We start from the raw sequence: 21960 nt of genomic DNA, 5'->3' as shown, positions 1-21960 counted from the left end.
AGACTCACATTATGGGTTAGACCATTTGTGCAGGACTTGCCAAAGAGGGGGTTGCATGGAGAAGGGGCTGGAGGTTCTAGAGTTTGTTGGGGCAAGTTGCCCATAATAAGAAAGGAGTTGGAAGTGGGGCAGCTTGAGAGGGCCACGTGCAAGAGCATCGTCTGGGAGGGGAGAGCTGAATCCCAAGCCTGTGGGTAGACTCCCAGAGACTGCCTGCTGGAGGAGGGGTTGGATGCGGACAGCAGGAAGAGGCATTGGCCATACCAGGGGACTGCAGCTGACAGATCCCTTCTCCCTCCAGTGATAGGCAAAGGTATTTTTTTTTTAAAGATTTATTTTTATTTATTTATGATAGACATAGAGAGAGGCAGAGACACAGGCAGAGGGAGAAGCAGGCTCCATGCTGGGAGCCCGACGTGGGACTCTATCCCGGGACTCCAGGATTGCGCCCTGAGCCAAAGGCAGGCGCGAAACTGCTGGGCCACCCAGGGATCCCCTAGGCAAAGGTATTTTTGAAGAAGAAAAGTAACTCTGCCCTCACTATCCCTGCAGGGGAGCTCAACATTTAGGACTTGCTTTATCCAGACAGCACCAACAAGTCACAATCTGCCATTTCTGCCTCTAGCCTACACTCCCTTGTCCCACCCTCCAATCCGGAGGGCCTATGTATTCACTGGGTGTGGGAGGGGAGCCAGGTGAGGTAGGGAGAAGGCCCTGATAACTCCTTTCCCATGATGGACCAGAGCTAGGTGAAGGGGGACACTTAAATTGGGTGACTTTAAAGTTTTATGGTCACACTGGCTTTTTGTTTTGTTTTGTAAAAGGCCTATTCACTTATTATCCTGTGATCTTTTAACTCCATGAACTTTCAGTCTCCAGTGAACCTGCTAATATGGCTCAAAACAGGTCCCTCCTCTGCTCAGAGCTCTCCAGAAGCTTCCCTCTCACTCTGAGTAAAAGTCACAGTCCTGTAACAGTCTGAAGGGCTCAATGTGAGCTAGCCCTGCAACTCTTCTCTGCCACATCCTTTACTGCCATGCCCTCCAACCCATGGCTGCCACACAGGCTCCCTGGTGTTTCAGGTACTTGCTCTTCCCTCTGCCTGAAGTGCTCTTACCTCATGATCTGCACAACATGCTTCCTTTCCTTCTTCGGATCTTGACTCTCTCAACCTGCTGAAATGATAACTCTACTTTCCCAGCTACCCACCCCCCTCAACTAACATGCTATTGTTTCATTGTTTATTACCTTTCTAGTCCCTAGAATATAAGCTCTATGAGGGCAGCAAGGTTGGTTTGTTGTGTTTTGCTGCCTGTTTTGTTCGTTGATGCATTGATGCAATGTGGGACATAGCAGGTGTTCAATAATATTTGTGAGTAGGTGGAATGATAGTGGACAAATAGTTATGAGATTGGCCAGAGGCTTCCTCCCAGGGCAGGAGAGATGATTTAAGGAATCAATGTGAGGGGCAGCTCTGGTGGCTCAGCAGTTTAGCGCCGCCTTCTTCACAGGGCCTGATCCTGGAGCCCCGGGATTGAGTCCCACGTCGGGCTCCCTGCATGGAACCTGCTTCTCCCTCTGCCTGTGTCTCTGCCTCTCTCTCTCTATCCTTCTCTGTGTATCTCATGAATAAATAAATAAAATCTTTTTTTTTTAAAGGAATCAACATGAGAAAGAATAATATTGTTCTATGCTTGTACCCTGTCAGATGCTCCTTGTGGGGTCCAAATCATCCTGGAAATGGAGTCTGAGCTCTGCAGGTGTTCATAATCTAGTCAACATGTAAGCAGTAAGCGCTATGACCCAGGCTGGGAAGGGTGCTTTGGGCTGTGACATTGGGATTGGATTTTGAAGAAGCAAGCAGAGGTGCATCAGGCAGGAAAAAGGGAGCCCACAATTTAGACAAGGATGTGTGCTCAGATTTGAGGTGTGCTGAGATGTGGAATGTGTGGGTCTAGAGAGTGTGAGAGGCAGGTGGGCAGTGGGAGGAGAGTGCATGGGGTCTGGTGGAAGAGGGATTGTATTTGGCAGCTTTTGGTTCAGAGCCATTTCTGAGCCCAGAAAGCTGGTAGGGCATATAACGAGGGCATCCACAGTTTAGTAGGTAGAGAGGACAGGTTCACTGCTGCTGTGGTCCCAGGACCAGCTCTTGGTCATTAGAATGTTTAAAGGGAATAAAAATGATATACCTATAGGCACCTGGGACAGAGGGAGAGGGCTAATCTGGTGAGGACACGCCATCCCTAGGAATGAAGACCTATAATCACAGTTAGCACTAAATGGAGGTCCCCCTGGTGGTGGGATGTTTTCATTCCCTCAGTGGATGTGCTGTGGCTCGATGGTGAACCTGTGAGAGTCTGACTTTTGGTGGCCAAGTAGTGACAGCCATGACCTCTTACTGGCATATGCTGTAGGTGATCAGCTTTTCCTTGTATTCAGATTCTCAATGGTAGCAGGCACCCAAACCCTTATTAGCATATTTGTCCTATTTGTAGATGCTGATACTCTCGTGGCACCTTCTCAATATGGAGTAAGAAAAATGGGATTGGGGCTGAGTGTTAGTTAGCTGTTGCCGTAATAGAGCTTTATAACCAAACTTGTGCAGACTCGGTGGTTGGCAACAACAAACACTCACAGGCTTTGAAATCTTCAGGTTAAATGTGATTCAGCTTATGTAGGCGGCACATGGCTGAGTGAGGGTGGGGGTACTCTAGACAGCAGATTGGATCCAGGTCTACTCCATTCATGCTCCTAGGGCCCAGACTCGAGGGGCAGTGGTTGCCCTGAGCAGTCTCTTCTCCTAGTGGATTACCAGACACATGAGCCAAGCTAAGCCATATTTATATATTTAATTAAGGTCTCAGATTGGGTCGCTTCTGCTAATTTTTTCTTGGGCGAAGCAAGTCATATGACCAAGTCCAACACCAGTGAGGCAGGGAAGTATGCTCTGCCTGCATTGGAGGGGAGGAAACGAATGTCCAGATTTCTCTGAGGCTGCAACTCAGGGAAAAGTATCACAAAGTTTGGAGATTAGTTCTTGCCTCAGGCACTATAAGTCTTTCAGAGACTGTGCTAGGCTGAATGAGAGCCTCCCAAAGTTGTCCTTGTCCCAATCCCTTGAGTTACATGGCAGTTGGGATTAAGGTGAGGATCTTGAAATGTGAAGATACTATCCTGGATTATTTTCATGAGCCTGATATAAGGGCCTTTATAAGAGGAGGCAGGAGTCAGAAGGCTGTGTGACCATGTGGTGACAGAGCTGAACTGGAAAGAGATGTAGCTCTGTGCTGGTTTTAAAGAAGGAGGAAGGGGCCATCAGCCAAGGAGTGTGGGCAGCCTCTGGAAGTTGGCAAAGATGTGGATTTTCCCCTGGTGCTTCCAGAAGGAACCAATCCTGCTTGTTCAACTAGCCCTTAGAGAGTTTAGCTCTGGAAGATGCTTTTCTTCTGACCTCCAGAACTATTAGGAGAATAAACTTGTATTGTTTAATTTTTTTAATGTAAACTTTGTGAGTAATTTTTAAAGCACATGAATTTCAGTAACTTTCAACAGACTCCAAACCTTGAAGATCCAGACAAAATCCTGAAAATCCTGTGACAGTGTGGTAGAATATGTTGGGCTCTGTGCAGGTGAGAGGGGTTAGCATTTTCTCCCAGGTGGCACTGTACAAGTATGCTCTCTTGCTCTTATGTGCAGCTTCCCTCCTCCTGCTGCAAATGTGGGATCATGTAGTCTCTCAAGGAATGGCAGCTCATCCATTCTCCTCTGTTCATGATGGGTGATTTGTCATATTTTTCTTTCTCCTTGTTGGCATGAACTTAAAACCTTATTAGGTTATGGATGCTAGTAGCCTTACTACTTTGCCAACTATATACACACCTGGAGGTAATGTTTAATGTACCATCTTAGCTATGGTGGACAATGGATGAAGAAAGGAGGACTGCTTGGGTGAATGGCTCAAGAGCTGTCTACCTGGGGAAGACTTGGCCACCACTTCACCACCACCACCACATATGCTAGAGATTTAGAACCTGATCCAAGAAAATATGGAGTCTTCCAACTTCTTCCCTCCCTCCTTCCTCCATCCTCTCCTTACTTCCAGCCTGGGATGACATAATCTGATCTGTTTTTTTAAAAGCTAGCTGACTGGTGACCCTGTGAGGTTGAGGTAGAATAGACCAAGTAGACCAGGAAGGAGATTGGTACATTAATCTGGTCAGAAGGTGATGAGAACTCTAAACAGGGCAGTGACAAGCAAGACACATTTTCAAAGTAGAATGATTGGGACCAAATGAGCTTGGCTTTGGGCTCATTGCTGTGTTTAAAGAATATGGTGGACACCGCACAGCTCCCTTCTTCTTTTTTTTTTTTTTAATAAATGTATTTTTATTGGTGTTCAATTTGCCAACGTACAGAATAACACCCAGTACAGCTCCCTTCTTTAGGATCGAGGCCCTCATTCCCCCAGCTGACCTGGATGTATGTTCATAATGGCCCACACCTGGATCCCTTTCTTCCCTTGGCTCAAAGGAGCTTCATTGCCCAAGGAGTCATGGAAACTTGGAAGAAATGGTTACCAGAAGGATGGGAGTGAGAATTTCTGCTGGATTTGGCAACATTGAGATTACCAGCGACTTCAGCAAGAAGAGGATGACGGGTAGGTATAGGTTGTAGGGGCATGAAGACCACATGGGAGGAGGAGCTGGGCTGAGTCTTGAAGGAAAGGTAAGAAGAAGGGCATAGGAATACTTGCCAGGAAGAGGGGATGATATAAGTGAAGGAACCCAGGCTGGAGAAGCCACCTAGTATGACTGGAGAGTGGGAGAGGGTGGAAGGGATGGCTGGAAAAGTGGATGGTATGGTCCAGGTATGGTCATCTTAAATGGTAGGCTCTGGAGTTAGAGCAGATTCAGCCAGTCTTCATGCATGTGCAAGTTCTTGGGTTCAGGATACTGTTCTCTAGTAGGCACTGGGGACTCTCCCCAGAGGATGGACCTGGCTGTTCACATGGATGTTTTGACCATGGTCCAAGGACTCCATGGTTATGAATGCAGATGTAATGAATTTTCTGAAAGGAGTTCCATTAAGCCAGTTGAATGCCTTGATCAGTTTCCTATCCTGCCTAGTAAAATTGTTTCAAATTTTTACTTTTTAAAAAACTTTAATAAAATTATTTTCAAAGAATTTAATTCTGTTTTATGTAAATTATATAGGAAGGGTTTAATACAGCTATCAAATTGTATCCATGATAACTTCTGACATTCTGAATTTTTTGTGTGACCACTGTTTCTAAGAAAACCAATTTTCCTGGACAAATATTTGAAGATCTAAATTTTAACAAGACAATTTGATCTTTATATATACATATATAATCTCTAACAAATTTTACAATGTGAAATTTTAACTGTTATCAGTTCTCTTTGGAGGAGATTATTCCTTCTAATACAATTCATTATGACCAGGATGAAAGGTTGATAGTTTATATTTATTGCTTCACTAATTCATTACAGAATGATGAGTAGGCCTGTGGGATGCTGCCGGTTTGCTGTCTTGTCCAGGACTGGGTGATTGAATGGTAAGTCTCTGATTTCTTGGTGGGCTGTGTGTAAATCTCCTCCTCTGCGGGCAGGATGGGGAAGTCAGATGCCCTGAGGACCAGTACCTGTGCACAAGCCATGGTACCAGCATGGAGCCCTCCCCGTGAGCCCTCACTGTGCCAACACTTCACAGATATCCCTCCCACGTCTCCATTCTCATCCCATTTTACAGAAGTGGAAACTAGAATAGCAATGTTAAGAGGCCTAATTGGAATCAGATCTGAGGTTGGTTGGAGTCCCAAGCCCACACTTTAAACCACAGGGCTACACCGTGTCTGACAGTATCTGTGTGCTCAGCGGACAACCACTCACTTCCTAATGCTGTTTGAGCAGGGGGTTAGGGGTGAGTTATGGACAGAGAATATCTGGTCCAGATCTTCACTACTGTTAAACACACACACACACACACACACACACACACACACGCTCCAAATGTGGAAACAAAGGCCCAGGGGAGAGAAGGGATAGTTCCAAGGTCAAACAGTTATTGGGTGGCATGGATGGCTATGGCCCAGATTTTCAACCCTGAGCCCACTTCCGGCAGTGGGTGCCTCTCCACTCAGCAGCCTGCGCGAGCGTCTTTGAATCTTGTGACCAGTGTGATGGGGGAGGCAGGCAGTGCAAGTAGCTTGAGACTGGGGATTCTTGGATCACAATTTTCCTTTATGTCCAGGAAGCTGGGAGAAAATGTCCCAGTGATGGGGACTCTTAAATCTTTGGCCAATCTTTAGGGACCATGTCTGTAGTTGCTCCATGGCCCTCCCAGGTCCTTGTGGCTCTTAGCAGGGTCTGGTTTCCTCATCAGAGGGAGCCCAGTGGGACCTCCAGACCTGCGTCCTCTGTGTAAGGCTGAGCTGGTGGCCGGGGAGGACGCTGCCATTTCAGTCTGGGGCCACACCTCAGTTGCATTTCCCACCTCCACTGTGAATAATGCACTCAGGGACTTCTAATCTTGAAACAATCACAGAGAAGCCTTTTTCTTTGTGCTGTTATAACCTATTTCCTTTTTCTGATTATATAAGGAATGCCGGTTCATTGTGCTACAGTTTTTCTATTTCATAAGGACCATCATAGTTCGAATCATAATAGTATGTGATGAGAAAGAAGGCTTGTTTTTTTCCTCCTTTTCTCGAAAGCCCACAGTCACACAAAGAAAGGAAGTATGGGGCTCAGAGGATGAGCAAATGACGGCACCCTTGACCTAATTAGATGGAGAGGAAGCTGACTGGCTGCTAACAGGCTGGGGTGCCTTTTCTCCATGTGGAATTCTGGGGGATCTGTGCTAGCAGCTCCAACCCTCAATCCCATTGTCCTCCACCACCCCTGAGTCTTGACAACTGGTCACAATTACATATGCAGGGAAGAGGGTTTTCAAAACTCTGCATCTCACATATTCTCCACTAATGCTAGGATAGCAAGCCTGTTAGGATGGGGGGGGGGTTGTAGCTGGAAGGTTACTAAGGAAACTTGGAGGGGTCTCATCCGGAGGGTACTTGCTTTGCTGCCCTTCCTCTGCCCCCAGGAGTCTGGCTAGGGGCCTACACTGATGCTAAGTTAATCCTAGGGTGATGACTTCATTCTTTGAAGCTGGAGATGCTCCTTCTGTTACCAATATTCCACCCCAGATGAGGCCGCACATTCAAACATCCTGTTCTGACAATGATTTTAGCCGGTCAAGCAAAGGCAGCCCCAAGCCTTCTTTCCTGGTCTGTCTTCTTTGTTGCCCTTTCTGGGAATAACGTGGGCTTTTCCTTGGCTTAGCATCTCAGGTGGCCAGCTGTCTGAGGAGCGTGCCCACCGCCCACCCGCATTCTGGCAGCCCGCGCCACCCTGGAGACCCCAGCCTCCATTAGCAGCAGAGACGTCGAGAGAGTCTGACATCCCTGACCTGCCAGCGAGTCTTCCTTTGTTTGACTCCATTAGTAACTGACCTATTAGACTTTGCAAGAAGAAGATTCCAGAACCCACCTGCAATCTAAACAGCTTTCAGCAGAAACAGTTGGTCTATGTTCCTCTTGCAGATAGCTCTGGGCGGAGGAAGCAGAAATTGCTGTGGCATCTCCCAAAAGCATTTTATAAAAGGACTATTTATTCTAGGTTCAGTCTATTTTGCCCAGCACCTCTCAGACAGTCAATAATTCCAGTTTGTTTATGATTATCCTTGTGTCCTCCCCTTCCATCTGCCTTCCAAGCCTGCGCTTCTCGCCACAGCCGCCCCACAGAATGGGGGAGCATCTGTCTTTCTAATGACCGGCCATGGCAATCTTCGCTGTTCAATATGGCTAGATGAAGAAAACATTTAATTTCTACTATGTGGGGCACTCCAAAGCCAGATTTGACAACTGTTCCATTGAACACTAGTATTTCACAATTTCCTTCGATAACAAAAAAGAAACAGTTCTTACTCCCAGAGGAATATATTTACAAGACAGAAAGTTGATAACCAGGCCACTAGAATGACAAATGGTTCTAAAATACACTGTGTATTGATGTTGATGAACGTGCACTGCCTTCTGAGAGATGGAATTCTTCCAGAGAGTGTCTTGTTCTCAGCCTGAAGGGCCAGTAAACGTCTTAGTGAGAAGCAAGGGCCTGAGTCCTGTTTCTGGGGCCTTCTTGGATTGGAAGAGAGAGCGCTTGGGTGAAGGCCTCTGGGCCATCCATGAGTGGTAAGTAGGAGCACCAAGGGAAGGAGATCCCTGAGGGCTGGTCTTCATGTAGAAGTGAGGTGCCCCCATAGGGTGGTGAAGGATGAGAAGGGCCTTGGTAAGTGGCAGTTGGAAGGACAGGGTCAGCAAAGATATCCAGAAAAAAATGATGGATGGTCAGTTGGGAACCTATGTGAAGGGTGCAGCTCTGTGGGTAGGGAAAGGATCATGGATGAGTCTCAGGGCCATGGTCTTCTGCTCTTTGCTGAGATGGACAGGTCATGGTCAGGCATGTAAGCAGAGGGAAGATATGCCTTCTGCTTCAACTTTGTGGCCATGAAGGGAGAGAATCCAGACAGGCTAACAAGACTGTCATGATTGAGGCATACTTTTGTGCTAGGCATTGGCCTATCACCTTAGGGGTGTTAGCAGAGGAATCACAAAGGCCATTTGGCACGATAGGAGCCTGGGATGGGGTGGGGGGTGGCCAGGCTCCTCAGAGCCCTCTGAGGGTGGGGTTCTTGCTCCTATTCTAGAGACTTCTTTTCCTTCATGCTTCTCTCTTCCCATGAGCCAGTGTCCGGCCCTGTAATCCAGAGAGGTACAGCCACCCCGCCTGCCCATGATGCTCCTGTCTTCCACATCGGAGTCCTGGGTGGTGATGGGAGGAAGGGAAGGCTGGAATCAGGAAATCTTTTAACCTTGTGATCCGGCAGTCATCCTCAGAGACTAAAGCAGTGAGAAATAGGCACAGGAAGTGTGCAGTGATTCTCCAAAAAAGCACTTTCCACCAACATTTTGCTTCAATTCCCCACTGCTTTGGGCTTTTCTGAATAATTAATTGGTGGAGCAAGCACCTGCCCTGGATTTTTTTAGGTAATTAGTAGGTCAGGGACCTACTAGAAAAGAGGATTTCTTGGGATCCCTCTGGGTCCTGTGTCTTTGCAGTACTGTCCCCCTCCTGGCATTGCTTTTGAAAAACCCACCTGGCTTCAACTTGCTTCTTGGATGAAAATAGGATTCTGTCCCCACACCCCACACCCCACACCTTCTAGTAATCTTGGTCAGCTCACCCTGTGGTGGTGCAAATCCCTACAGATCTGGATTGGGAACTCCCAGAGAGAATAGGATTTTGTGACCTATTTCCCTTCACAGCACATTCTTAAGAAGAAAATGGTGGATTAAATAACCTTTCTTAAGAGATTTTCACCATATCTCTGGAGCTGTTTTAATACTAGCCTTAAATATTTCTAGCTTAAACTCTACTCAAGTCATTTCTAAGGCTCAGGGCGATTTATGATTTAGTGATGCTTTTGTTTTTGATACTTCTACCTTGCAACAGAGACTGGCAGATATTGTGGGAGAGAACTGCTGGACTGCTGGACTGTCACATACACCCTGCAAGCCCAGCTCCCAGTCGTGTCCCCTCATCAGTTAAATAGGCCAGCGATCTCTGCTTTATCCCATCCACACGAGAGAGTGGGTGGGGCTCTAGAAGGGGCAAGATGTGAATACGTTGTTAAGTGCTGGCATGCTGTGGAAGGGCCCCTGTCCTTCGATTTCAGCCTGTGGCTGTTTTGTTCACTTAATAGCTGGGTGCTTGAGCAGGTTGTGCACTGCTCAAAGGTGCACAGCTGAGGGAGCGAATGGGACCTGAAATCTGGTCTGCACTGTGATACCAACCTGTGTGTCCTTGGGGTTGTGTCTGCCTAGGGGGCATGTTTTCTGACTCATACCAAAGAATAGGCTGGTGGCAGCCCTGGCCAGGAACCCTTAGGCTGGTCTCAGAGCAGGGCCTGGTCACTCACAAGTCCTCACCTGGTGAATCCCTCCAGGAAAGAGCACCTATGCCTCAGCCATGCCCTCTGGTTCTCGTTTGCCCACCGCCACCAACATTCTGCTCTCCCCGGTGCAAGTCCTCTGAAGTTCATCCTCTTTGCATCTTTGAAGGGCCTGGAGCATAGCCAGGGGCCTCTGCCAAAGAGTGCTGAGTGACCAGCATGAGCTCCTCTGACGCCTTATCCACCCACAGCCAGAGGCTCCTCCACCTCTGGCCCTGTCTCCTCCTGTTCCGAGGCCTGGCCCTGGCACCTCCAGAGAGGCCTGTGGGTTCCCACAGTCTCATGTCTGCTCTTGACCGTGGGCTCCATGTTTGCTTCTCCAGCTCTATTACAAGAGAGCAGCTCTTGAAAATCTTTTACCTGTGGTCTCCCCTCTCTCCCCCTGCCTCCTGCCTGTTCCGCATGTAGCTGAGCCAGCAGGGCCTGGTGCTGCCCCCCGCCCTCCCCCGCCCCCCCTTTCAGAAGGCCTGCCTGGGCTGCGATGTTGGGTTTGTCTGTGTTTAAGAAGCGCTTGGCTAACTCTGCTGTCTTTGCCTCAGAGCAAAGGGCCTTTCTGTTTGGTCCATCTGCCTGAGCAACTCTTAAGGAAGACATGCAAATCCCCAGTTAGCAAGTCAGAAACTGCCTTTTGTCTTGCATGCATAAATTTCCCTCAGAGACTTCACGGGGCCAGGGAGTCCTTGGTTGAAGGAAGTGTTTAGAGGCTCAAAATGGACTAGCTCAGCCTTTTAACTGCTCTTGGGACTCCCTACCCACTACCCAGCAGAGTAACCTCTCTAAGTCATCCTCCTGCTTCAGCCCAATACCAGCCTCACTTCTAACCTATCTTAGGACCCAGGCCAGGTCTGAGGCCAGGAAGAAGCCGGCAGGGTTGGGGCATGAGGAACACACAGTCAAGGACACATGGAAATTTGCCAGCAGCTCTTTAGGTGCTAATAAAAACAAAAAATTAACCTAGATTCATTCTCTAATCACTAGATCTTATTAGACCCTGGTTACATAATCTATCTTGGTTTACATTCTCTCTTAACCGTTTTTTTTTTTTTTTTTTTTTAATTGGTGGCAATAGACCTTGAGAGCCTCATGTTGGACTCATACATCTGGCAGGGGTGGGCAGATTGAACCAATTTGTTGTAAACATAATTCTGGAGAACCAGAGGTCTCTGCACAGACGAGAGGTCGTTATTAACAGTGGTTGCTTTGTGTTGTGGGAATTGCGATTAGGATTGATGGGCATTGCAATAAAGGGCCACTAAATTAGCAGGTGCTACCGCTTGGATAGAATCCCTGGGTTTGGGTTCTCTGGGCTGGTCCCTTAGCATCCACGGGCCTGCCAAAGCTGGCTAGAGAAAGTTGGGAAGGGGAAATCTTACGTTTTTATAGACTAATGGGGGTTGGAGGCAGATTCAGTGCATTGGACTACCCCTGTGCCTCAGTCTCGTAGGTCTTGCTTTCTCTGCTCCCACTGCAGCAAATGGCAGGAAGCCCCAGTCCCCAGACGACACCTGTGGGAAGAAGTCACACGTTAGGCAAGATGAACAACAGGGGGAACAGGATAGGGCTCAGATATGGCCTCAGCCATGTGCATTATAGTCAAAGAAAAGCATCTCTCCTCACAGCACCCCTGATGGCCAGGGACTTATTGGAGCATTTACTCTAGGTGTCAGCCAGGGGCGGGGGCTTTTCTCATGTGCTTTATAGTCTCCCAGCTGGCTTAGGAAGCACAGCAGCTGGTCTTGGTCTCCCATGTTATCTTTAGTGGCTAATTTAGTCATTGTATCACCTAAATATCTATTCAGTTTCTCTCTTTTTTTCTTTGGTGCAGATAGAACACAGCTCTTTGCACACTGTCAATGTCTTTTTTGCAATACTAGTCTTCCTTCTACACTGGTTCTTGTTCATTTAGTTTGGAATTGGTGTTTCATTTGATCACTGCTCACAGTTTGTCTGGCTTTTTGGGCCAGACATTATTTTTTTTTTTTTTTCTACCTGGGGAAAAAAACCTGTCACATATTTAGAAAGCAATTTCCTCAGATTCGGGAGCCAAACTAATTTTTGTGGTTCAGAAACTAAATGAAATTTTTTTTTTTTTGCTTTGCAAGTTTCTAATATTCTTTTGGAAGAAATAGATGAATAACTGTGTGCATATGTCTGTCTGAAAGAAGGACTGAGCCATGTAGGTTCATGAACTTTCATTTATTCCTCTCCAGTGGCCTCTAAATGAGAGAGAGCGAGAATCACACACACGCTTACGGCCTGTTTGCTAACTGATGTGCTCTTCAGGATGACATATATGTTGGACATGTTTGAATTCCTGATTTGTAGATCTCAAATCATTTGAAACAAGGAGTGATAAAGACCGGCCTTTAGTCCAAAGTGTCATTGTGAATTCTTCAAGGATAATTGGGTTGTCTCAACTGAGTGGAGTCCTTACTATTAATTTTCTTTGCTTTATTTTTTTGAGGCGTCAAAAAACTTGTTTTGCTTAATATATTAGCATTCATTTCTAGGCTTTGAAAACTAATCCTACTTTGAAAGGAGAGTTTTAAATTTGAAATATGAGGCCTGTATAGCAGTGCCTTGAAATCATTAACTGTCCCTTCAATATTAATTGCAGGTATATCCATCATGAGGAACTTGTTTGTCATTAACGTGAGGGGGATGCAAAAGCAGAGGCTCCTGGAACCCCTCCAGGGATAATGTTGTCACTCAAAACTTTGTTCTGGAATCGATCTGACCTCTGAAATGGGCTGTACCTATTGATAAAATGACAGTTGGTAGTTTTAGCAAAGCTGACTAGTGGCAGTTTTAGCAAATGGAATAGGAGTCATGAATCTGCCACGGCAGCTTCCGCCCTGAGCAAAGTTTTTGTGGATGAGGCTGATGAGCCAGAGGGGTCAAAGGGCAGGGCACCTTGAAATTGACATTTAATTCTGTTTCAGCCCAGGAGGTGACTTATTAGCAATGCAGCCCAGCGGCCCTGGGCTTGGCCTGCTTAGGAAAGATGGGGTTTATATTTGTTCGGGTCTCTGGTGAAAGGAACATTAATCTGTGTATATATTACGTGGGTTTAAAAGTTATAACTAGGGGCACCTGGCTAGCTCAGTCGGAAGAGCATACAACTCTTGATCTTGGGATTGTGAGTTCAAGCCGCATGTGGGATGTAAAGATCACTAAAAAATAAAAACTTAAAAATTGTAACCATTCCCCCTGTCCCACCAAAAGCCTCCATGGGCTTGTCTTCTTATATGTTTATTGACTTGCATATTATTGATTCCCTATTGGGGCCAGTGACTTTTTTGTTCTTATTCAGCAATTTTGCCTGTTAAATTCTAATCTGGGTTTAAGACGTTTTCCAATAAAGACAAAGCTTGAGGATCATCTAGTTGGAAGGGAAGCTAGATCCATAGAAGGCCCTTGGGGTACATCCACGAGAAGGCCTTAGCCTGTCCGGAGGAGCAATATTCTCACTCTGCAGACCTTTCTGGTTATGGCAGAAGGGGCCAGAAGTGAGTAAAATAAAACTGAGTTTTTATTTTTGACCTAAACTGTCCTGGTTTCTTAAAGAGTGCCATCTTCCTGGTACAGAGGGAGGAAGAAGGTAGATCAGCGCTGAGTCCTCATTCCTGAGAACAAAGAGCCCTGACCCCACAGAGGGTAGAATTTCCCTGCCTCCAATTCCCAGATTGTCCCTTTGCCAGGCCAGAGAATTTTCTATGGCAGTGCAGTACAGGTATAGGGATATCCGATTCACTTTACTCTTCAATAAATTCAATTTAACAAACACTTATTGAGCGCTGGCTCTGTAAAATTACCATGGAAACCCAAGTGGAGTCTTTAAAATCCTCTGGGGGAATCGTTCAGTTCCCACATCCATCCATTCTTCAGCGAGCGGCAAGGGTGCATCCTGGGCCAACCTGTGCCAAGTTGTATGCTTGCATTCAGTCCAAACAGCAGAAAAGGGGAGACAGATGGAGGAAAATGTGTAAAGCCGGTAATATGGCTTTTTGTCCCTGGTGGTGTAACGTTGGGCTCCCAGGGAAGAGGGGTGAAGAGCCAGGGCTTTGATTTCTGTTGGAGCGAAGAGCTAGGTTCAGTTACAGCTGCCTCTGCTCGATAGTGTCACCGCCCACACACTCTGCATCAGGCCAGGACCTACAAAGGCATGTCTGTCTTGGTGCCTGGTGACAGCCTCATCTGTGGGCCCTGCAGCACAGCGGGGGCCATAGGCTTTGGAAGATCAAAGCCTCAATTATGTGAGGCACTTGTCACATAGCGAGAGCAGGGCTTGTCTCTGACATTGGGCTAGAAACCACAGAAACGAGATCCTGACAGGGCTTTTAGAGAAGCCAGAAGACATCATGCCACTTATTTCCAAGAAAACAGTGGTTCCAACTGTGCTTAGAAAAGTTTCAACTTAGGAAAGGGCAAGATGGAGTTTGACATTTAAGATCATTGTAATGATTATGAATCTTTGCATTGCAAGTGATTAAAAAAAAAAAGGAAGGAAAGAAGAAAAAAAGGAAAAGAAAAAAAGAAAAAAAAACTCGCTTAAATTAGGGAGAAAAGCTGCTGGTTCAGTTAATAAGAAAAGTCTGGATGTGACTTCAGGTAAGGATTGATCCAGGAACTCAGTAATGTCAAGGACACAGCTTCTTTCCATTTCTCTGCACTTCTTTGGGGGTAGCTTCCTAGATGGGCCCCAGCTGGTTGCCACAGATCCTGGGGCTCCCTTACCCGCAGAGCAGGAAGTAGAAACACCCTTGCATCAACTTTTCTGGCAATCCCTGAGATTCACCCTGATTGGGCTGGCTTGGCTCACGTGACCACTCTTGAACCAATCACTCTTGGACAGTGGGAGCTCACAAGACCTACCTTTGGGATACAGAGCTGGCTTTTAGGAGACCCAGATGGAAATGATGAACTTTTGAGGGGAGCAAATTCAGGAAGGCAAACAATATTTACCACAATTTCACAAAGGATATTACTTAAATTTACTCCTGCCTTTGCCTGCTAGTATCTGTTTAAAGATAATTACAAATTACTCTGATTCATAAATGTCAGCAGCCACTGTTTATTTGGGAATTCACTATTAGGTGTAATAGAATTTAATTTGCTGAGCGCTTCCCATGAATTGCATTGTTTAATCCTTATACAGACCCCTGAGATTGTGATCATGCATTATCCTCAATCCCTTCATACAGGTGGGGAAACCAAGGTACAGACGAGTGAAGTGACTTTCCCAAGGTCACAAAGGCAGTAAATTGTAGAGATAGCATTTGAACTCATGTCTGAGACTCCGATGTTCATGCATTTGAAGGCAGGATGCCAGAAGTGCTACCTTATAAATATTGCAGGGTAAGGATTTCCTATCAACAGAAGGTTTGAGTCTTTTTCTAGACCCTCTGCCCTTTCTAGGGAAGTGTTCTCCAGATTGCTGCTTTCTGGGGCTGTTCTTGCCACTGACCTGCCCTGAAACCTTGGGTCTCTGCCTTCGTCTGAGCCTGGGCCACCTCACTAGTGAAAATGAGAGTTTGTTTCTCGGCCATTTCTAACTCAGCCAGGGCTCTCTGAGTCTGAGCTGCACTTGGATTTTCTTTTGCTTTTGGGTGGCAGGAAGGATTCTCCCCCCGTCCCCAGTATATTTCTTGGGAGAGAAGAATTCTTTAAAAGGCTCTTGTTTTTCTTCTAAATAAAAGGAATATTCAAATGTTTTCTTTGCTAGTCTCATAGAATCTAAAAGCAGCAAACAAATCATACCCCCAGGTGCATCATGGGTCAGCCTGTGGACTTTCATCGCTGCTCCTGGTGCACTCCTGTTGCCACTTAGGCAGCTCTCTGCCTAAATACCCTTGTCTCCTACCCTGGTGTGTACTGTGTTCCTCCAGGGAGACTGTAGGGCCTACACGGATCTCTAATTCATAGGGTCCCAATGGAAGAGCCATGAGTCCCCAGAGGAGGAAACAATTTCCAGGAGCTCATTGAGCTTTTCAACTGGTTTTTGCCTTCAAAATGTCCTTTCCATGCCTCTGTCTCCTTAGGGCCACCCCTTTGAGGGCTGAGGGACTCTCATCATCCAGACATAACATGTGCCCACACAGTGTGGCACTCCTACCACTCCTCTTCGTGCACCGACTTTGTATAAAAGTCTGCTGGATAGCGGTTATATCTGAGATTTCCCTTACCTCCGCTGTGGAGGTATCTTTGTCACCTTGAAAACAACTTTTGTTTCTTTGTATATCATGACCCTTTCCCTTTGGGCTACTGACTCCTCTTGGGCTGGTGACAGTTGTGCTCAACCAGTGTCTGTGAGCCATCAGGCCTTGGGGAGCTGAGGTTTGGGAGCACAAGATGGCACCCCTGATGATGGCTGGGTGTGCAGCCCCACAATGTCTGTGTGCTCATTCCACCCCACAGGGCAGCCTTGCTTATTCCTTGGCATCTTGTGGACCAAGCACTAAGACGAATGACCGTATTTGTGTTCAAATTAATGAGCTGCTTTCTCACCACCTGGACTGCCTGAGATAAGAGAGTGCAGGTGTCCCCAGCACTGATGTGGTGACACCCTCCCTCCCCCATGCAAGAAGGTTATGTAGGCAAAATGTCATGTTCACACTTCCCTTCTGGGTCCAGAGGCAGCATTTCATGGGAGGGTCTGTCATGATGCAGGGCTGTTTGTCCTAGAGAGGTAGGTGATGGTTCCAGGGGACAGAGAGTACCAGAGTCTTCCAAATATGTCAGAAGCCAACTCTGAGTTGAGAAGTGTGGTGCTGAAATTCTTCTTAAAGATGGACCCTTCTAAGCCACATCTTACACCTGCCTTCAGTCACAAGGGCTGACAGAGAGAGGTCATACTGACTTGTGCCATTCTGGGTTTTTAAATTAATTAATTATTTTTAAAGGTTTTATGTATTTGAGAGGGAGAGAACAAAAGAGAGAGAGAGTGAGAGCAAGCAAGAGCACAAGAGCAAGGGGAGGGAGAAGCAGACCCCCCTAAGCAGGGAGCCTGAAGCAGGGCTCAATCCCAGGTCCCCAGGATCATGACCTGACCACAGGCAGATGCTTAGTCAACTGAGCCACACAGGTACCTCCCGGGTTAGCTTTTTAAAGAATGACCCATGGAAAGAGGAATGCTTGAGGCCGCCCAACAGAGCAGGGGGTATGGGTACCTGAGTAGCTTTGTGACAGCCTGAGCATCTCCCAGGGGAGCCAGGGCTCTGTATTTCTCTGGGCTTTCTGACTATTACAGTATATGACATGATATGGTGGTGGCCACTGGTTCCTGTCCTGACTGCCTTTCCTACCAGTGTTCCTGCTCCGTGGCTGCTGTGTGCTGTGACTTCTCTAGGAATTGCCTTCTGCCAAATGGGAGCTACCTTGTCCCAGGAAGTCCCCTCCCTGCTCCTGCTTCCTCCCAGGCCAGTGATTAACAGGCAGAGGGGCACAAAGGGGTATGAAAGGGCAGCCCACTTGCCTCAAGATAAGATCAACTTCGTGGGGGCAATTTGTGCTGCAGAGCCTGCCACCATGTCCGGCTGAGGTCAGACCCCAGCTGCAAGCACTCCTCGCTTGCTCCTTCCTCTACCTTGCCCTCTTCGTAATACTATTTGTTGCATCTAATAAATATTTCTGAGAGTATTTGCTCAGTAGGTCACATTGATCCAAATCCCTGTCTTAGTTCTTGTCTCTAGGGAATCTGACCTAAGGCCTCTGGTCACCACTGACCAGGACTGTGTCATCAGCATAGGATTCATAGTGCACTGTCCTCTATTTATTCCAGTCATGCCAGCCCCTTCTCCTTCTTTGCCTCCTGCAACCATTTCTCTCTTTATCCTTTTTTTGCTGTTTCATATGCCTGCATATACGGGCCTACCCACCCATATACCCATCCATTCACTTTTCTGCCCATCTGTCCATTCATCCAGCCATCTATAGACTGACCTTCAAACTCTCTTGTATGGTGAAAAGATCACAATTCAGGTTCGTTCCAGATGGAGACTGCTTGGGGTATCCTATAGCTCCTAAGCTGGGCTTCTTTCTGTTCCTCTAGAGGATGAGTAGGGCTGGGAAGCTGAAGGGTAGATGCCTTTGCTTCCAGCTAAGGACACCCATCCACAAGGGGCAACTGGCCTTGTGAAGCCAGCATGACTCACCTTTATAGTACATTCTCTACCATTTCATGAGGTTTTTTCTTTTTTTTTTTGTTTTCCCTTTCATAGAGGCTTACCACCTGGCTCTGGGTCCCTGGCAGAAGCAGGATAGGAGTGTTTTTTCACTTATAAATGGTGTAGGAAAAATTGAGGTGAATTATCCGGCTGCTTCGTGAGTGCTTTATTGATTAGAGAGCGCCAATCAAATTAGCTGTCAGAGGAGAATGCAGATGGCACCATGTGGAATGGATTTTCTATATCCCCTAATTGCATTATTTCAATCAGTGGGTGAACATTGCATGGCCTGCGGTGGGATTTGGTGGGGGTGGGAGGTTGGCATGGGGGTGGGAAATGGGGGTGGGTTGACATGCACTGTCTGGGCCAGGCTGAGGATATGGGTTTGAATGTCACACGTATTTTAATATCAAGATTGAGGCATTAACAAAATGGATCTGGATTGCTTTATGGATTAATGCGGGGCAGGGGCAAGACTTCAAGCATGTGCTTACAGGAGAGAGTGCCTCTCTCTTTCTTAGAGATTGGACATGTGTCAATCCCTAGTATAAGCAGATTGAAACAACTCTCTTTACCTTTTAAAGGTGGTATTGCTCAGGACTTAAGAGCTTATGTTCTGATCCAAATCTCAGTTCTACTCCTTAATGGTTGACTGCCCTTTGGCAGGCTACTTATCCTCTCCAATCCCCAATTTTCTCATTTGGAAGATGGGGCTGATAATTGTACCTTCCTCACACAGCGTTTGTGGGGATCAAAGTGAACATGTATGCAAAGTGTTCAGCATAGCGCCTGGCTCATACTTGGAGCTCTATAAATGTGAGCTCTTCCTCCAAAGGCCATTTATCTTTCCTTCAGGCACTTGGAAATTTATAAGAGTTCCCAGATTAGATTGTGGAATGGCTGGTTTAATAAACAATAAAGACCTAAATGTATGATGTCTGCTCTTCTCAGGAGTTCTTTTTATCTATTTATTTAATTTATATCCTTTATTTATTAATTATTCTTTGGATTTGGCTCTTCCTCTGAGTGGACAAGATAAACCTGTGAGTTCTCTGAAAGGGCCAGCCTGGTGGAACCTCAAGTCTGTTGGTGGGTGTATAAAAATAATCGATGTTTTGGTGGCCATGATGTGGCCCTCCTGTTGCCCGGCAGTGAGCTCTGAGAGGCACAGCTGCCTCTGTACTGGGATGGTGCTTGTAAGGGCCATTGAACCGTGAACTCCAACACAGTCCCATGACAGCAACTTCTCTTTGCCCTGAGGTTGCTGCACCTCCCAACTGAGGATACCTACAAACTTCTGGGCAGGAGTGAGAAAGAAGAGGGGTGGTAGTAAGATCTATGGGACCCCAGCCTAGGCTCTGGAGCCCCACAACATTGATGTAAAAGCTCCAGCTATCAGTAGCCTTGGGTTTGGAGTGGTGTTGCTGACTGTTATATACCATGCTCGTAACTCTGAGATATCTTTGGCTGTCCATGTTGTGGCCATGTACTCCTGTCATCAAGAATCCTTTCTTCCATCTCCCACTGAGAACCTTATCCATTTTTGGGCAACAGTGTTCCCTCTTCTAGAAAAAAGGAGGGGCAGGTAAGGGATAGCCATAACACGGCACCAGGGCCAAGCTGTCCATTTGGAGAAGCAAGGTAAGTTCTTTCATAGTAACAGCTACTCTCCTCTCCATCACCATGGCCAAGCACATCAGGGTGGTGCAGGCAGAGGAGGGAATCAGGAGTCTTTTCAAGCCCACAAAGCTTCATCCATTGTGATCCATTCTCAGGCATAGAGTCACAGCTGTGGCCTTGGCCAAACTGTCCGGGTCACAGGAGGGGAGAAGAAAAGCTCAGACCTCATCCATATCCCATGTCCTTCACTGGTGGAGTCCCAGGTCTGCAATGTGAAACGTCCTTTGCCTTATAAGAAAACCCACAAACAAGCAGACCCCAGTAAGTTCACAGTTCATAGACTAAACTCTTTAGAGAGAAAACTCCAGGCAAATCTAATTAGGAAGCCTGTAATCCAATAAGTCTCTGTGCTCTGGGACTGTGTATCAGAGAGAGAGAGAGAGAGAGAGAGAGAGAGAAGAGGGAAAGGGAGAGGGAGCCACCAGAGGCGGAAGTCCAGGGACTCTTTCCATTTGGCTTGGTGGGAGCCCTGGGTGAGGCAGCCTGGTTGGGATGTTGATGGAATGCTTTTAGTCGGTGAACCATAGGCGGGATGAGCACATCCTAGAGCCTTCTGGTTACTCTGAGCCCCGAGAAATGTAGACACTGCCTAAGAATGCCACAAGGATATCCTCAGCACCTCCTTTCCAAGGACAGTGCAACCTCCACATACATTGTAGGCATATTTAGAGTGTGAGGCTGCTGACTTCTCCCAGAATCTGTGTGTCCCCTTGCTGGATCCCTAACTTCATCCAAAGTCTGGGAGCCACACCACCGGGTGGACACCAGCAAGGTGCAGGTGCAGTTGAGAGATTGCTTGGCAAAAGCAGGAGTACTGAGAGCTTCAGCTCTACTTCCTGAGCTTGTTCCCTGTCTGTTCCCTCCTTTCCCTCTCCTCCAGTTTCCCTAGCTCACACACAAGTGGCATCTCTTGTGGACTATGATGCTGTGGCCCACTCACTGTACATCCAGGTGGATGATGACAGTGTTACAAGTAATATGACTGACAACTGAAGCACTGAGGTTTCAAAATGACTTTTTTCTCCACTAGCAGATTCAAGATTGTTGCTTTATTTCTTTAAGACTTTATTTATTCATGAGAGACACACGGAAAGAGGCAGAGACATAGGCAGAGGGAGAAGCAGGCTTCCTGCAGGGAGCCAGATGTGGGACTCCATCCTGGGACTCCAGGATCACAACCTGAGCCAAAGGCAGACGCTCAACCACTGAGGCACCCAGGCATCCCAAGGTTGTTGCTTTAAATCTCACTTCCCTTCTGCTGTAATTTTGGTAGAAGACAGAAGCACCGTTACAGAAAGACTTTGCAGAGTTGCATGTGACTGGTCATTTCTCTTACCTAGGTCCGAACCTGTGGTCCAGAAATGCCTACAGAAGTGGGTCAGTCATACAAACAATTAAGCTGGAATTAATCACTGGTGTTCTAGTCTTAAAATAAGGGGTCTAGAGGTCTTCTTGACTTCAGTCTTACCTCTTCCATTTCATCCTCCATACTGTGGACAGAAAGATTTTTTCCAGAAGGCAACTGACTGTGTCCTCAATGATTTCCTTTTCCCAAAGGACAAAGCTCACACTCCCTGGAAGCCTCCTTGACATGGCTGGCAAGATCTTGCCTGAGGGATCCTACTCCTGCCACCTCCAGGCACAGTCCAGGACTATCCCCCTGGCCCCTGAAATGTTAAGGTCAAGGGCGGTAGAGTCTGGATCACAAGTGATTCTACCCACGGGCTGTCTTTCTCTACATTTCTAGCACCAGGGACCAACATCCTATCTCACAGAGTCTGGAAATTGGTGGTGGAGAAATGAATGCTAGCTTTGGTGATTGTGTCATGATTTAGCTTTATTTTCTCTTTCCCTCTTCCAGTTGAGCTGGAGTGCTAGGGTAAGTCTTCATGAAATACTGCTCTCATGCTTAGAACCTTACAAAATGAGGGGTTGTAAAAATTAAGTGCACTCCATTATGAAGATATGGGATCCTTCCTCAGCTTGCAGTGGCCTTGGTTTGCTTGTGACAAAATAGACCTATGCTGGC

General features: G+C 46.9%; 1 long non-coding RNA gene across 2 annotated transcripts; it reads left to right on the top strand.

Moving 5' to 3' along the window:
• The first annotated feature begins 1704 nt into the window (after positions 1–1704).
• On the top strand, positions 1705–8260 carry LOC140640881 (uncharacterized). 2 transcript variants are annotated; one of them, XR_012037490.1, is made up of 4 exons: positions 1705–1782; positions 4531–4657; positions 5511–5575; positions 7359–8260. It is a non-coding gene; the product is annotated as an uncharacterized lncRNA (long non-coding RNA). The 2 variants fall into 2 exon arrangements; XR_012037489.1 differs by lacking the exon at positions 1705–1782 and having other exon boundaries at positions 1973–4657.
• The last annotated feature ends 13700 nt before the right edge of the window (positions 8261–21960 follow it).

This window comes from Canis lupus, chromosome 10 (assembly GCF_048164855.1).
Source record: "Canis lupus baileyi chromosome 10, mCanLup2.hap1, whole genome shotgun sequence".
Classification (NCBI taxonomy): Eukaryota; Metazoa; Chordata; class Mammalia; order Carnivora; family Canidae; genus Canis; species Canis lupus.
Note: the sequence above shows the minus strand (reverse complement) of the source record. Positions and strands in the feature narration are given on the sequence as shown.